Below are 14,442 nucleotides of genomic sequence, written 5' to 3'. Positions count from 1 at the left end.
TTTAATGAAAAGTTATGTGAAGGTTCAGTAATGAGAGATGTACAACTGCTTGTAGTTTTCTCAATACTTGACATTTTATTCCAAAGAAAAAAGTATACATAAAACCTAACTAAGCCTACTCTACCAGGGGATACCCTACCTAGTCTAGGATCAAAGGGAAAACTTGTAGCATGTGCAAAATTGGCCCACACACTGAACAACAGAACAATGAGGAAAAAAAGCAAACCAAAATAAATTTAAGATGCCCACATGACCAGTGTCTAGAATGGCATCTACTTGTCCTGGCTAGATGCAATTCCCCCAGAAAGGTCAAAAGTCAATTTCTTCCAGGAAATAAAATGAAGTTCCAAATCAGTTTGTGCAAGGTCCAAAGAAAAGTGTTCACCCAAACAAAAATACACTGGTAACCGTTCCTTCTTTGGTTATTGAAAAGATCCCCTCTCCAAGTCCCACCCAAAGAACACAGTACCAATGCTGATCCTGGATAACCTCTACCAGATAAGAATGGAAAAAGACAAAAGTACCACTTCAACTTGGATAACAATTCCTCTTTTGTAACCCTTGCAGTGTTATGCATACATTTGGTCAGGATGCTTCTAAGAAGGTTGCTTTTCCCGAGCAACTTTCTTGTACAAATGGTACCATGAAAGCAGATTTGCTTCACAGTCCACTACTGCTTCAACTGAAAATAGTCTGACAAAATTATAGACAACCACAGTTCCACTGCTTTTGCTGCAACTTTCTTAAAAAAAAAAAGAAAAATGTATTAGGCAACTTCATACAAGACTCTTCGACCTCTATAGGTTGGCCAGGCTCCCTTCTCTCTATTTTAAGAAAGGGCAACCTCTTTGCCTTTCCTCTCTATCTTGCAGCTACAACAAATCTGTCCGAGCTCTTAGACAGTTTTTCCTCTCTGCTTCACCAGTCTCAGATTCACAGATTTAATTCGATTAACAAGTGCCCAACTCGCTTCCCCAGTTTCAGATACACCTTTCTGCTTCCAGAAATTACCCAAAGCTGTACTACCTCTCTTCCATCCTTGGATAACCTTGTCACCCTTATTTTAGAGGACCTTGGGTTTATAGCAGCTTCAACGTCAAATCCCTGGTGATCAGTAGTCAATTGTTCCGGTTTACCTTTAAGAAGGGTCTGTCTCCTGGCTTGGGTAATGCGGGTTAGTTCTGTGACTTCAATAACTTCTGAAATTATTAAAAAACTTGTTCTGAGTGTTACAAGATTCAGGTTTCTCTTCAGCATTAGATTAAGGTATGCACAATCTTTTGAAGAAAAAATTCAATGTAGAAACTCGCATTCCCTTTGAATTCCCACATGTACTGGGAAACAAAATATCTGATGCATGACCTCTGATTAAATATTCTTGTAGCCCTGAGGGAAAGTCGACTACTGCTTTGTAAACCATTCCTCACAAAGCTCTCCACCTTAATGGGAGACATGCCACCTCTATAGTAATGAATATTGGATAACAATAGGGAAAGGAAATCTTTCTTCTTACAAGAGCACTTTGCTTAATGCTGAACAAGCATGTGCTACAATTCTCTTTTTTAAATCAGGAATTCCCACAGTTTTGAATTATTCCACTCTGTTTCACTTCTATGTGAGTATAAACAATGCTGTTTACAGTTACCGTCAAGGCATTTAAAAGTGATTCGGAGTACAGAGCTTCACTCACCAGCTCCAAAATCACGATTGCGGACTGCTTACACCTCCCAACTTTCTGACTTCTGCTACTGCTGCTACAAGCTCTCTTGGGACCCAAACCCAAGAAACACTTGTGTACGGGTGCATTATAAATGACTTACCATATATCACATCCCCCCTCTACACTATTGGTGTCTCCGATCTGGCCTTGATTGGGGAAGAGTCTCCTTTTCTCTGGCTTGTCTTTGCACAAGTCTTCAGCTCTGCATTCACACCAATTAGGTGTACCTGGAAGGTCTGCCAATTGCTTCCAGTCTCTTCCAATGCGGCCACAGCGAAACAGGGTTTGTGAGCACAGGACCAACTAGGAGCCTAGAGGTGAAATCTGCTCTTCCTTTGCTTCGGCGTCCCTTCTGTGCTCACACTTCCTAGTGAACTGTCAGCCTCGTGCTCCGCTTCTTCTGGTACTGCTTTCGTCTTTCCAGCACCTGCTCCAGCCTCTTTCAGATGCTCTGTCCTGCAGCAGCCTTTTATTATTAGCATCAGGTGCAGGCCCATCATCTTAATTGCCTGACCCTTCAAAAGGCTGTTAGGCTTGCCTGCCTGTTCTTTAGATCTACATGCCTCCTCATCCCTCTCGTTCACCACATTTTCAGTAGGATTATGGGACATCTGGTCCTTTTTAGGGAAACTATTTTCTTATTCCCTTTCTACTTTTGACAGAAGTTTCATTTTCCCTAATAGTGTTGGAAAAAGGATTGTGGGATTTAATCGTTATTAGGATAGATGGAACATGAAGGGTTGCAATTGTGTTATCCTTTTTGGTGTACCTTTGGCATTGGGGAGGATATATAATTTTAGGGAGGCAAAAGACCTGTTCTTCACATATGGTATTTTGTTGGATTACATCCTGGAAGTTTATCTTTCCCTCTCTCACTGTCACACTCACCTGTGTCTCTGCAGGAGCGATGGACTAGCCTCCCTTGACCCAGAGTCTTCACTTCCCCTGTTTCACCCTGAGGAATACCTGTCAAATACAAGGTGTACACTCAGATCTGAATTCACCTGATTCCCCTGGGCCCTTCCTATCTCTTTACTGTGTGCTGTGATGTCCCCCCTATGGGCTTACCTTGATCTTTAGCAGGGTGTGCACTCCATCCTACATTCGCAGGGGCGCGATTCACTCATATGATTGGTGTCAATGTCTGTAGGCTGAGTTCACATGCCAAAAGCTGTTTTATGCCTTCACAGAGAGGCAGTGTTTTCAAGGCACCAGTTTCTTCACTGGCTAGAAAGTCCTTCCCACAAGTGAACGTTGCAGAGAATTTTGAGTGTCTGAAATTGTCTGTATTGTCTTTGTTTGCTGGGACTTTCGTGGGTGAGTAGCGCTGCGTGTAGAAGCTAGCTGCTGGTAGATTTGCGCCTTCAATTCGAGCGCGCCTGGCAATCTCTCCCTTTCCCTTGCAGGAGGAATTATGTGGTATTAGCGCCTCAAGTCCGGGTTTAGCGCTACTGGAGACTTAGTGGTTGGGTAAGTATTCACGGAGGCGTTTGGTAAGTATGCACCACGAGCGCAGTGAAATAAGTGTCTGCGTTATTGGGGCGAGCGCAATGAAAAATGCCTCTCCTTTCTTTTGCAGGGGTTTGTGCGCTCCTACAACTGACCTGGATTCCAGCGTCGTGGGAAGAGTCGGTGAGTATGGGCAGCATTACTGATGTGCGCGCAATTCTTCTTTGTTCATACAGGTGCCGGTGTAGAAGTCCCCTCTTGACTGGAGTTAGCTGCGGTGTGGAGTAAGAACAGAGGTTCTTCCGGAGCAGGTAAGCAGAAGCAGGATGATCCGTAGCAGGTAAGCAGAAGCTTGTTGATCCACAGCACGGTAAGTGTGTTGCTGATACAACTCACAGTAAGCAACACGAAGCACTGGAAGAATCTTGTGTGTGGCTTATGTAGCCAGCCACACCCAAACACTAGAGAGCTCATGAATCATCATGCACTTCCTGTTTGGCAACAGGAAATGGTAACCAGGAAGTTGCTACAAACAGTAGGAAGGGATTTGCTATGGGTTCTTTGTGTGCCTATGCCAGGCCTGCCAAGCCTCCACCCAGCTTTCCCCAACTACCTGCCTTATACCCATGACACTCACAGGAGGTTGACATTCTAAATTGACAATAAGTCAATTCTTCTTTTAACCCAATCAGGGTTATCCCACTCAAAGGACAAATACTGTGCCTCATCCTGTGGAATTAACCCAGCGCCATGAGCCATTTCTCCACCCAGCTGATCCTCCTGCAGCACATCAGCCCCAGGATTGGGATCTGGAAGGGGCTGCCCTCTTCTGGCCACCTGGGAGGAGACTATAGAGGGGTGGCAACTCCTCCCCTCCCAACTGAGTATAGGCAACATGATAGGCTGTTCAATGGTTCCAGTATTTCAGAAATCAGAAATATAGCGTTTTTATTTTAAGGTAAAAAAGTGCATTTGGGGTGATGCATATTTTGGGTCATAATTACCCAGGAAGTGAAGAGTGCCTCAAGTATTACACATGTATAATGAATATGTAAAAATATATTCTGAAAATGAGATATGCTTAAAAGTCAATATTGACTCACCATTTGGTAGCACAGACTGACAGATATTTTAAAATGGATGCCAAAAACAAAATGGTATCTTAAAGGACAGGTGTGAGAAAAGCCTGACTCATGCTTATACAGTAGAAGGTCTTTGGCAGCATCTCGCTGTGAAATAATTGAGTCTGGAGATTAAATTTGGAATTTGGCAAGGAAAGCAGACAAGAATCAGATAAGGGTAAAGAAAGCTACCAATTTGAACAGAACCGATGCAGTACTTGGCAGCATAACTGAGTTTATATGTATTTTTTAAACGGTATGAGCGACCGAAAATCTTGGCAGGACCTATAGAAGCAGATAAGAATTGCTTTTGGCAGGAGTTGAAGGATGTAATTGTGTTCGACTGGGTCTAGAATAAGCTCATAAGTCTATGGGCCTCATTACAACCATGTCGGTCCAGTAACAGCGGTGCTGGTAAGCCTCCTGGCACTTTTACCAGAACCGGCATATCACGACCCTGCGGGCGGGAGCCGTCCCGCCTACCAGGGTCAGACCTGGCGCGGGGGACCGGGACCTGCCTGCAGAGTTTCACAGAAGTACCGGCAGCATGATCCCCATTCCCACTGAGTCCTATGGGACTCAATGGGAATGGGGATTAACAATGGGGATTAACAATGTACCGGCGCCTGACTTCCCGGAACTCCGGGGTCGTAATCCTCCAGTGTTTCCAGCAAGCCAGGTGCCAGTAAATATTGCAGGTCTGGCGGCAACCAGCCAGTTGTACCGGCAGGGTTACCGCCGGACTTGTAATGAGGCCATGTGTGTCAGTCAACATGTGGTTGCCAATAATGAGCTAATGTGGACTTGGTGAGTTACAGATAAGCCACCCAATCAAAGGATAGGGAGGACTTTTCCCTGGCTAAGAGGACCCATCAGAAATGTGCCCTGAATTTACATGAAGCTATTGCATCATTCAAAAAGGCCTATATGTGGAGGGAAAGGCCGAATGACCGGGTGTGCCTTTCCAGTGTGTCTAGTGAACCTGTAAATAAAGATGGCTGTGAATTGCATCCAGCCATCCGTTCCTTTTTTCCTGTCTCAGAGTCACAGATGCCAGTGAGCTTGATGGGATGCAGTAGTACACCCTGTTCAAGACTTTGGGCAGGGTTTTAGTGGGGGATCCACAGGAGTCTCCACAGTTCACTGTGGCATTTGTATTTTATTTGGAATGTATTAAGCACTTTACAACAAAGCGCTGAACAAAACCACTTACAGTACAATACAATGTGAACAATATCAACAGTAACAAGATTTAAGAATGAAGATGATTCTTCAGGGCAGAATAGAAAACAGAACAAGAGGTAAATGTGCAACGAGGAAAAGTAAGGGCATTACAATGAAGAGTCACCAGCAAAGAAAAAGAACAAAAATTGGGTTGAGCACAAGGACCAACAGTGGCAGAAAAAGTGAATTTTCTCTTTACGTTTCTTGCGCTCTCAAAGACTAGAGATTAAACATCGAAGGCACAAGACCATAAATGGATTTAAAAAATTTAATTTGAGACTAGAATGGAAAGACAGCCACCCAAGCTAAAGAAAAACAGACGAAGGTCACGAGGCATAAGCAAACATAATAATCAAATAAATGAGCCAAACATGAAACAAATTCCAAAGAGGGTATAAGAGCAATACAACAGAAGATCAGGAGTTTAGTTGCTTCAAATGTAAGAAAAGGCCCTTCAAATATTGTAGAGATGGAAACGACAAGAACGTGAAAGTAAAGAAATATGAGAAAATAAGATTAGATTCAAAGACCAAGATTACGAGCAGTACTAGAAATAGGATGTAACGAGGGTGGAAAAGAAATTGAGGCAGGAGAAGAAGGGGAGAAATAGTTGCAGGGGAAAAGTGGACTTCAGTCTTAGCAGAATGCAAAACCAAAAAGTGATCAGTCATCCAGGACTTAATAGCCAGAAGACAAGAAGAAAGACCATCTTGGGTAGAAGACGTAAAAGAAGAAAAAGAAAGAAAAATCTGGGTATCAACAGCATAAAAGTGATGCGATATCCCAGAAGAAATAAAAGGCAAGAGTAGAGGTATAGAGAGAAAAAAGAAAAGGACCTAACACAGAAGCTTGAGGAACGCCATGAGGCAAAGTATCAGAGGACTTCCCAGCCCAAGGTACAGAAGTGTAATTAGAGAGACGAACAAAACAGACAGAACAGACCCAGAAAAATCAAAAGAGAGGGAAGCCGAGAGTAGAGTATGATCCAGTGTCAAAAGCATTGGATAGATCCAGTAGAATTGAGAGAGATGAGTGTTTAGAATAGCGAGCAGATATAAGTTAGTCACAGACTGAGAACAAAGCAGTATTCGTATAATGAAGAGACTAAAAACTAGGTTGAAGGCGAGGAAGAATAGAATTATCAGCCACGAAAGAAGAAACCTGTGAACAAACAAGGCTCTCAAGAAGCTTAGAAAGATAAGGGAGAAGAGCGATGAATCTGAAATTCAAAGGAAGAGCCGGTTCCAAGGAAGGCTTTATCAAGATTGCAAGAACAGAAGCATACTTAAAAGGAAAAGTCAGAAAGAAGAGAAATATTAAAAAGAGAAATAAAACCAAGGAAGGGTAGACCTTAGACATGAGTGAAGTTATAGGATCAGATAGGACAGCCGTAGGATAACCACAGGCTAACAAAGACGAGGTATCAGAAATAGAAACCAGAGAAAAAGATTACAGAACCAAAAGCGGAGAACAAAAGGAAGAGAAGTAGAAGGAACAATAACACTGAAGAGTGGCCATTCTGAAGCGAAATTAGAAGCAAAATCAGAAGCAGAGAGTGAAGAGTGATCAAGAGATGGGGAAAGATCAGCGCAAAAGAGACGCATAGGAGGAGAAGATTGAAAAAAAAGAAGATCACAGTAAAATTAACAAATGGCTGAGAGAAGCGCCTCATCATATAGTGCACAATATGAAAAAAAAGAGGCACAATATGAGTCGGAGTGGGATTTACACCATCGACTTGGCAAAGTGCACATCACATGGTGCGGAGCTGTGGCATAACCCACTGTTGCGGTGGTTTCCGCAAAGGTGAAAAGGAAGACACAGGATGCAAAGAATCAAGCAATGAGGAAAGAAGAAAAAATAGAAGCCACATCATTGCCAGAAAGAACACAAAATGATGGGGGGGTGGGAAGACCAGAAGGACAATTAGAGACAAATAGAGGTGTGTTAAAGGTATGAATATCATATCAAGAATATGTTGGAGAACAAGAAGAACCAGATGTAGCAGGCAGGGAGGGAGATGGAAGACTAGAAACAAAGAGGTGATGATACCAGGAAGAGTTTGGAACAGCCGAGAAAGAGGACATGGATAATAGAGAGGAAAAAATAAGATCACAACAAGATCCAGAGACATGAAAAGGAGTAGAGATAGGTAAAAGATGATAAAAATCAAGAGTCAAAAGAAAAGGAATAGAAGCAAATGTAGAAGACAGATGAAGGTTGAAGTCACCCAAGAGAATAGTAGAGAAAGGCAAAACACAACAGAGAAGAGCATCCAAGTCATCACAAAAGGTGCCAATAGGACCAGGACAACAGACACGCAAAAAAGTAAAAGCATGAAGTTTAATAAAGGTAAAAAAGGAAAATTCAAATGAGGAAAAAGAAGGAAGAGGCAGACACTGGAGCACGAACAAAGGAAGAATGGTAAAGTATACCAGTCCCATCTCCATGGCCAGAGGGACGGGGTGGGTGTAAAAAAGATGTAGAGGGAAGCAGGAGTAGCGGTATTGAAAAAAGAAAACAGTCTCAGGAACACACAAAAAATGAAGACTAAGATGTCAAAAAATATACAAGACAGAATGGGATTTTTTACAGAGGGTACACACATTCCAAAGGGCAAGATTAATTGGAGGAAAACGAGAAAACAAGGTGTGAACAACCAGGGAGTGTTTCACAACCTAATCACCGGGGATGCTGAACTCAGGTGGCCAGGGAAGGGCCATCGCTTTTGGATCCCGACCCTGGGGGCGGACAAGTGAGGGAGGATAACCTGTAACGTCACAGGCCCCTGGCTGGCTCATTTTGAATTCTGCATATGTAACCTCAGAGGCAGTTTGGATTTTTGTACCATTTCAAATTTTCTTCAGCACATGGAAGGCTGTGTGCAGAGTGCATTTAAAACTAAAATACAGAAATAAAACTTTAGGGGGGGCACTGTTGAACACTGAGGAGGATCTCTCCTAGAGCTTCCACACCCGGTGCTGTTTTCGGCTGGATAAATGCAATTCCAACTGCTGCCAATTTGGAACAACGCTACTGAAGGGGTCTACAAGTGCTGTACTACCATGGGGGTTCTCTCCCGACCTCGCTACGCTTGTGGGTGCCTGAGATTGGACGGCCGTGCCTTTCTGTGCCCGGTGAGGGACGATGGCCACCTGGAGGGCTGCAACACCTGGCCGCCTGCCTGCAGGTACTGTTGCGGCGGGCACAGGCTGGAGCCTGTGACATGCACCACCAGGAGCGGGGTGAAATCGATGCTCTCTCCTTGGAGTGGTGCTTTTCTCCCGTCTGCAGCGGCACTTTGAGCCGAATCATCTTCTAAGTGATTTCAATCCAGCACTTCACCCAAGTCAATGCCCAGCGTGGAATGCACAACTGAAACCCTTATTTGTGTCTAAAAGTTCTTTTATTCTGAACGATGTACCACTTATATCACGCCCCTCTCTTTAAACCCCCCCCCTATTCAAACCGAACTAAGGAATCAGGCTGGTTTGCAAAGTTACAATATTTATTTAGATATTTCAAAAGATAATCACACTATTTTTAATGGTTATGCAATAATCACCAATGGGGTGATGTCACACTAAACAATCTCTTTATCTCTTTAATCATAAGGAGTACTAATGAGCACAAACAATGCAGCACAGAAATATCTTTGGGTGTACATTCAAATCAAATATCAGTGTGCTTACTATTTCCCCGTGCTCACCCCTCAACCCCCCCCCCCCAATATGCAATGTAGAGAGATAGGAGGGGAGGGAACAGGTTTCAGGAATGCAGAATTCAAGCAAATATATCAATCTCAAATTCCCCCCCAGCAAACACAAGAGAGAAATAGAACTAATTGGCAAACTGACAAAATGGTTTTAAAGTTGGCTTTGAATGGAATAGGTAAAACACTAAATATGGGCTAAATCACTGAAATTGTTGAAATACTAATGGGAGCCACTTTATATGGTTGTAGACAAACACTAGCAATGATTTGAGAGCAATAAGCAATGAGAAAACTTAATTTTGAGTTTGGGTGCAATATCTTTTTTTTAATTATTTTTTTTATAGATTTTGCCCAAACGAAAATTCGCAGCAAACTTTTCTGCACGCAGTAATCGAATGAGATGTGGTTTTGGGTTCTCTGGAAAGCTTAAGATGTTAGCTACAAGCAGACACAAATTTCGTTTCTAGCATGAAAATTGAAGAAGTTATGGACGTTTTCGTGGAGGTTGTTTTTTTTTCAGATAGAGGCAAATTGTAAAACAAAGATGCGCTTTTAAAAAGACAAACAGGATTTCTTTATACTAGGGATGGACTATGAAGATGCAAACTACACGACAGCACAGCCACCAGCCCAGGACGTCTCTGGATCAGGTTTTTTGCCGAGACGCTCACCTTCTTCAGAAAAATGTATATCGGCGCAAAGATCGGTTTAACACTACTAGTACAGAAGATAATAGGGATGAGATAGAGAGTTCAGGCAGTTCAAAAATATTCAAACAATGCTGTTCTGGATATAATAGAGGATGGGTTTGGATTGGGATGACTATGGACAGTACATGGCTAGTGACAGTCCTATACTAAGGATACTCACTATATAGGTGTGGACAGAACCGTCCGGGATCCAGGTCAGTCAAGATTTCTGGAGAGGAATTCTGCTAGGCACAGCGGACTGAACAGGAAGGTGCTCTGGTCTGCAATCAGCAAGGTGCTCTGGTCACCGCACGGTAGGACTGGACTGGATCGGCAATGGCTCTAGTTCACAGCTATCTGGTCACAGCATGGCTCTACTGGGTTGGGTCTTTGGATTCTGGCAATAATTCTTAGCAGGAAAGCAGTACAGCACAGCCAAGCTGTTTTTTTGGTTCCCCTTAGAGGTCTGGGGTAAATTCTGGTTTCTGGAATTTTCAAGGCCTAGCTGAGAGTGGTTCAGCTATGGAAATGGGCCTTTCTGCTTGCCAAGTTTCTGGAGTCTGGAATCTGGATAGTTCTCTTGCAAAGTGCTCCGCCAGCAATCGGTTGGTGGGTGATGGTGTGTCTCTCTAAGTCCTCAGCTGTCTCTATTTATGTATTTTATAAATGGGTGTGTATGCATGCTGGATTATCCCAAGTGCGCCCCCTAGGTTGGCTATAGGTTAGAATCTTTCCTCTCCCTTGACTGGAGGAGAAAACAGTATCACCATGATGATGTGGTTTTATGAGTCAGGGAATCCTCCCCTTGGGTTTTGAACATGAAATCTACTTTTCATATAATACATAATTACAATTTTACAAACGTTATAACAATAGCATATCTAGTTCACATCTTTTGTGGAGCAAGTGCTCTTCCAAGTCCCATCGCGGTAGGATCTTGCGTCTGGATTTGACAGAATTTCGCACTTTTTGTCCGGGACACAATCTCTAGTTTGTCCAAAATTGGTACACATGTGTGCACTGTATATGGGCATAAGTGTGTTGCTTCTGACAGAGATGCATTTGGTATAAAACCACAATTTGTACCATTATTTCCCAGAACATAGCACAGAGTTCTGGCTCCTCTTAAAAGGTGCAGCAAATATTTTGGTTCAGAAGTCCGGGGTTTATACATTTTTTACAATTGTCCACAGTAAATTATCAGTCTTATTAGAAATCTGCTTTTTGTCCATTGTGAATTAACAAAATTGTCTGTCCCCGCCTCCTTTTCCTTCCTGCAGCTTCAGCAGCAATCTCTGCCCACTTCCTTCTGGCAGATGCCCTTTACAATCCTTCCTGATTAGCATCTCCATGCCTGGGAGGAAGACCATTGTGCTCTTCTCAGAGCAGCCCCAGTGCCCCTTCCCCTCTTAATTAACACTTGAATGTCAGTTCCTGGCCCAGAGAGCAGAAGGGAGGTGACTTGCCCAGTGGGGGAAATTGTTTGTAGTTTTGGCTTGAATCAGGCTTACTTTAAAAGTCACTTTGTGACATTTTTCTTTGTTGAAAATAAACTTGCAATTTTAAAACAAACATCTAGAACACTGATTCCAGGCTCTGAACCATGAAGTTTAAATAGTGACAACATATATTACTCTTGATGACAGGTCACTTAGATTTTAGACATTAGATCTTAATGGTACAAGTTTACAGTTTTAAAACAGGCTTTTAAAATAGTCCTTCAGGCAGCCGCTGGTACTGCGCCCAGATTCTGACAGCTTTCACAGGCAGGAAACTGGCTGTGGATGTTTTTTTGGGACCAATTCAGCTTTCCAGGTTATTGCAATTCCATAATGCTTTCTTGACTTCAGTAAAATGTGACACCCTGCAAGAAGATTGGATGTTTGCGGGTGTTTAGCACCAGCATTTTGTATTTTCAGCAACCAAGAAAAAGATTTAACTGGAAGATTTCGGATTTCTTTCAGCAAACACTGCTTTTCCTCTGTGCTCCATTTTTACATGTTGGGCAGCCCAATTACATGTTTCAGAAGTGCGGTCTCCATTCCACCACTGACAACATGCATGGTAGATTTGGCAGCCATCTTTTTGTGCTTGGTAGAGCGCAATTTCCTTACGTTTTGAAGGGCATGGGATGTTCGCTGCCATTTTGATGATTCTGGTGCCACCCGCACACAGTGATGCCGCAGGGCAGAGCAGAGTGGGTTAAAACATCCCACAGCCAAGGGGCCACCCTGCTGGATTTTGCCTGCCTTGTGGCGTGAGAGATGACCACGTTTCATGCCCGAGGTGGGGACCTGAAGGCGGTGACCCTTCCCGGTCATGCTCCTTGGGCGGGATCACCTGAAGTCATGGCACTGTAGTCTCTCTCCCAGAGCCTACACTACTCCTTTCCTATATGCAACAATGCATTGAGAGCTGGAGCGGACACACCTTGGTCTACTCTGGCTGGGGCGAGACAGTGAGAGGCCGTACCACTGCTCTAGCGAGATAAAACCTATCTGATGCCGTGCCCTTCCATGTGATCAGTTCCCTGCACTCCCTTCAGGTATCCTAATCTGAAAAGCCCTGGTGCCCTATTTAAAGCTGCCCTATCCTTCCACACGCCTACTTCAAGGCCAGCTTCAATCTGGGGCACCCCAATATCTAGACATTAAAAGAATACCAGAAGCCTGCAGATATCACCTCACATTCTGCCCAGCGGTGCCCATGGGCTGCCAGCTATAGCCTGTCCTGGAAAGGCCATAAACACAATTGAGTCTGCCTGGAGTGCAGGAGTGGACATACCTCCTTGGGAGCCCCTTCGGTTGTGGTGGGATGGGGTGTCTGTACTGCACCTCCTGCAGCCAGGCCCTGACTGTGATCACTCCCTCCCATGTTTTCTGCTCCCGGACCACACTTCAGGTATCCTGACCTGAAAGATCCAAACACCCACACTGAAGCTACCCTGTGCAACTTGTATACACAACAGGGATTGCCAGGTGGCCAACCATTCTGACCCTCCGATCTTCTATTCAGTGCCTCGCCTGGCTGCCACCCGGCTGTCACACTATATCACGAGGTACATATTGCATAGTGGAAGTTTGCTGACTGAGGAGCCTGTTACCCTGGGGTTACCACCCTCCACTGCCCTACAAACACTGCTTTACCACACAGGATGACCAAGGAGGGTCCAAAACCAGCAATCAATGAGCCACTGTACTACGGCTGCGTCTAAATCCTCCACCTTGGACTGAGCATCTGCCATTGCGGATCCGGAACCTGTCATGATGGAACTTACCGAGAACTAGCGCATGATGGCGTGCATGCAGGAAGGGTTTGCTAAGGTCCAAAACAAGCTGAATGACATGACCAGCACCATTGACTCAAAACACGCATTGATAAAACTGATATATGCCTGTCTGAAGCCGAGCCAAGGATGGGAACAGTGAAAGATGGCATGTCATCCATATGATATGATATTTATAACGCGCTTAATAACCACAGGTTTCTAAGCACGGACCCGGGCATCGAACCTGTGTTGCTCTGCGTCATCTTAATTCCAAGGCGAGCACATTGCCCCTGAGCTATCCTCCTGAGACTAAGGGGCTGAGCTAGCTACACTTTCCAGGCGGGTACTCCAGGTGGAGAAGAACAACGATCTGGAATCTCGCTCTCGCTGCAACAATATCTGCATTATTGGAGTCCCAGAGAGCAGTTCCGAATCCATCCTAGAACAACGGACAGAATGCAACCTACCGCCATTCCTGGGGAACCCCACATTTGTCACTGCAATTTGCAGTTGAACAGACCCACAGATCCCCAGCTCTTAAACCCAAACCCGGAGCCCCCCCGCGGCCCATTATCGCTGTATACTCAATTACTGTGACTGCAATGCAATTCTTTGGGCGGCACGGGATCAAGGCAACCTTATTCTGGGCTCTACTAAGATGCAAATATATCTGGATTTCTCAGTGGCCGTCCAGCAGGAGAGGAAGTCCTTTCCTGTGTTAAAGCGTCAACGCGAGAACATAAAATACACTATGCTGTACTCTGCCAAATTGTGGATTGAATGGAGCAACAAAACCTTCACTATACCGGATGAAACTATGACATTTTTGGATGAATCCTTAGACTCCTTAGTACCGAACTATGTAACTCAACTACTGTACCAGTCTATGGGGACTATCCACATCAGGCCTGGCACTTTTGCAGATCCTGCTTAATAGCTAAACTTAACACCCTGTACTAATACTACACCACCGTCCTAACCACTTCTATGTATTCCTTCTAATTGACTGCTGTGTGACAGACAGGGTCACACCACCAATTCGAAATGTATTGATCAATAGCTTGCTGGTACATATCCATTTTTATTTCTACTGGTACTAAGTCTGGAGACGGCCGGGGTGAGCCCGTGCATCAGCCTCCCAAAGCAATGTTGCATTTATAGTTGTGGGTGTTACTTACGGGGTAACATTGCCCCTGTTCAGGGGGCAGTGCATGTGGGGATAGGGGAGAAGTTGGGGTTGTCTTATAAATGTCAAA

General features: G+C 44.2%; 1 protein-coding gene across 9 annotated transcripts in view; it reads right to left on the bottom strand.

Annotated features, from left to right (window-relative positions):
- The window catches only part of GALNT3 (polypeptide N-acetylgalactosaminyltransferase 3), a 684,564-nt gene that overhangs the window by 358,050 nt on the left and 312,072 nt on the right, over positions 1–14,442 (bottom strand). The gene's annotated exons all lie outside the window — the stretch shown is intronic.

This window comes from Ambystoma mexicanum, chromosome 9, assembly GCF_040938575.1.
Source record: "Ambystoma mexicanum isolate Mex_15411 chromosome 9, UKY_AmexF1_1, whole genome shotgun sequence".
Lineage (NCBI taxonomy): Eukaryota > Metazoa > Chordata > Amphibia > Caudata > Ambystomatidae > Ambystoma > Ambystoma mexicanum.
This window is presented reverse-complemented; position numbering and strand designations above follow the sequence as displayed.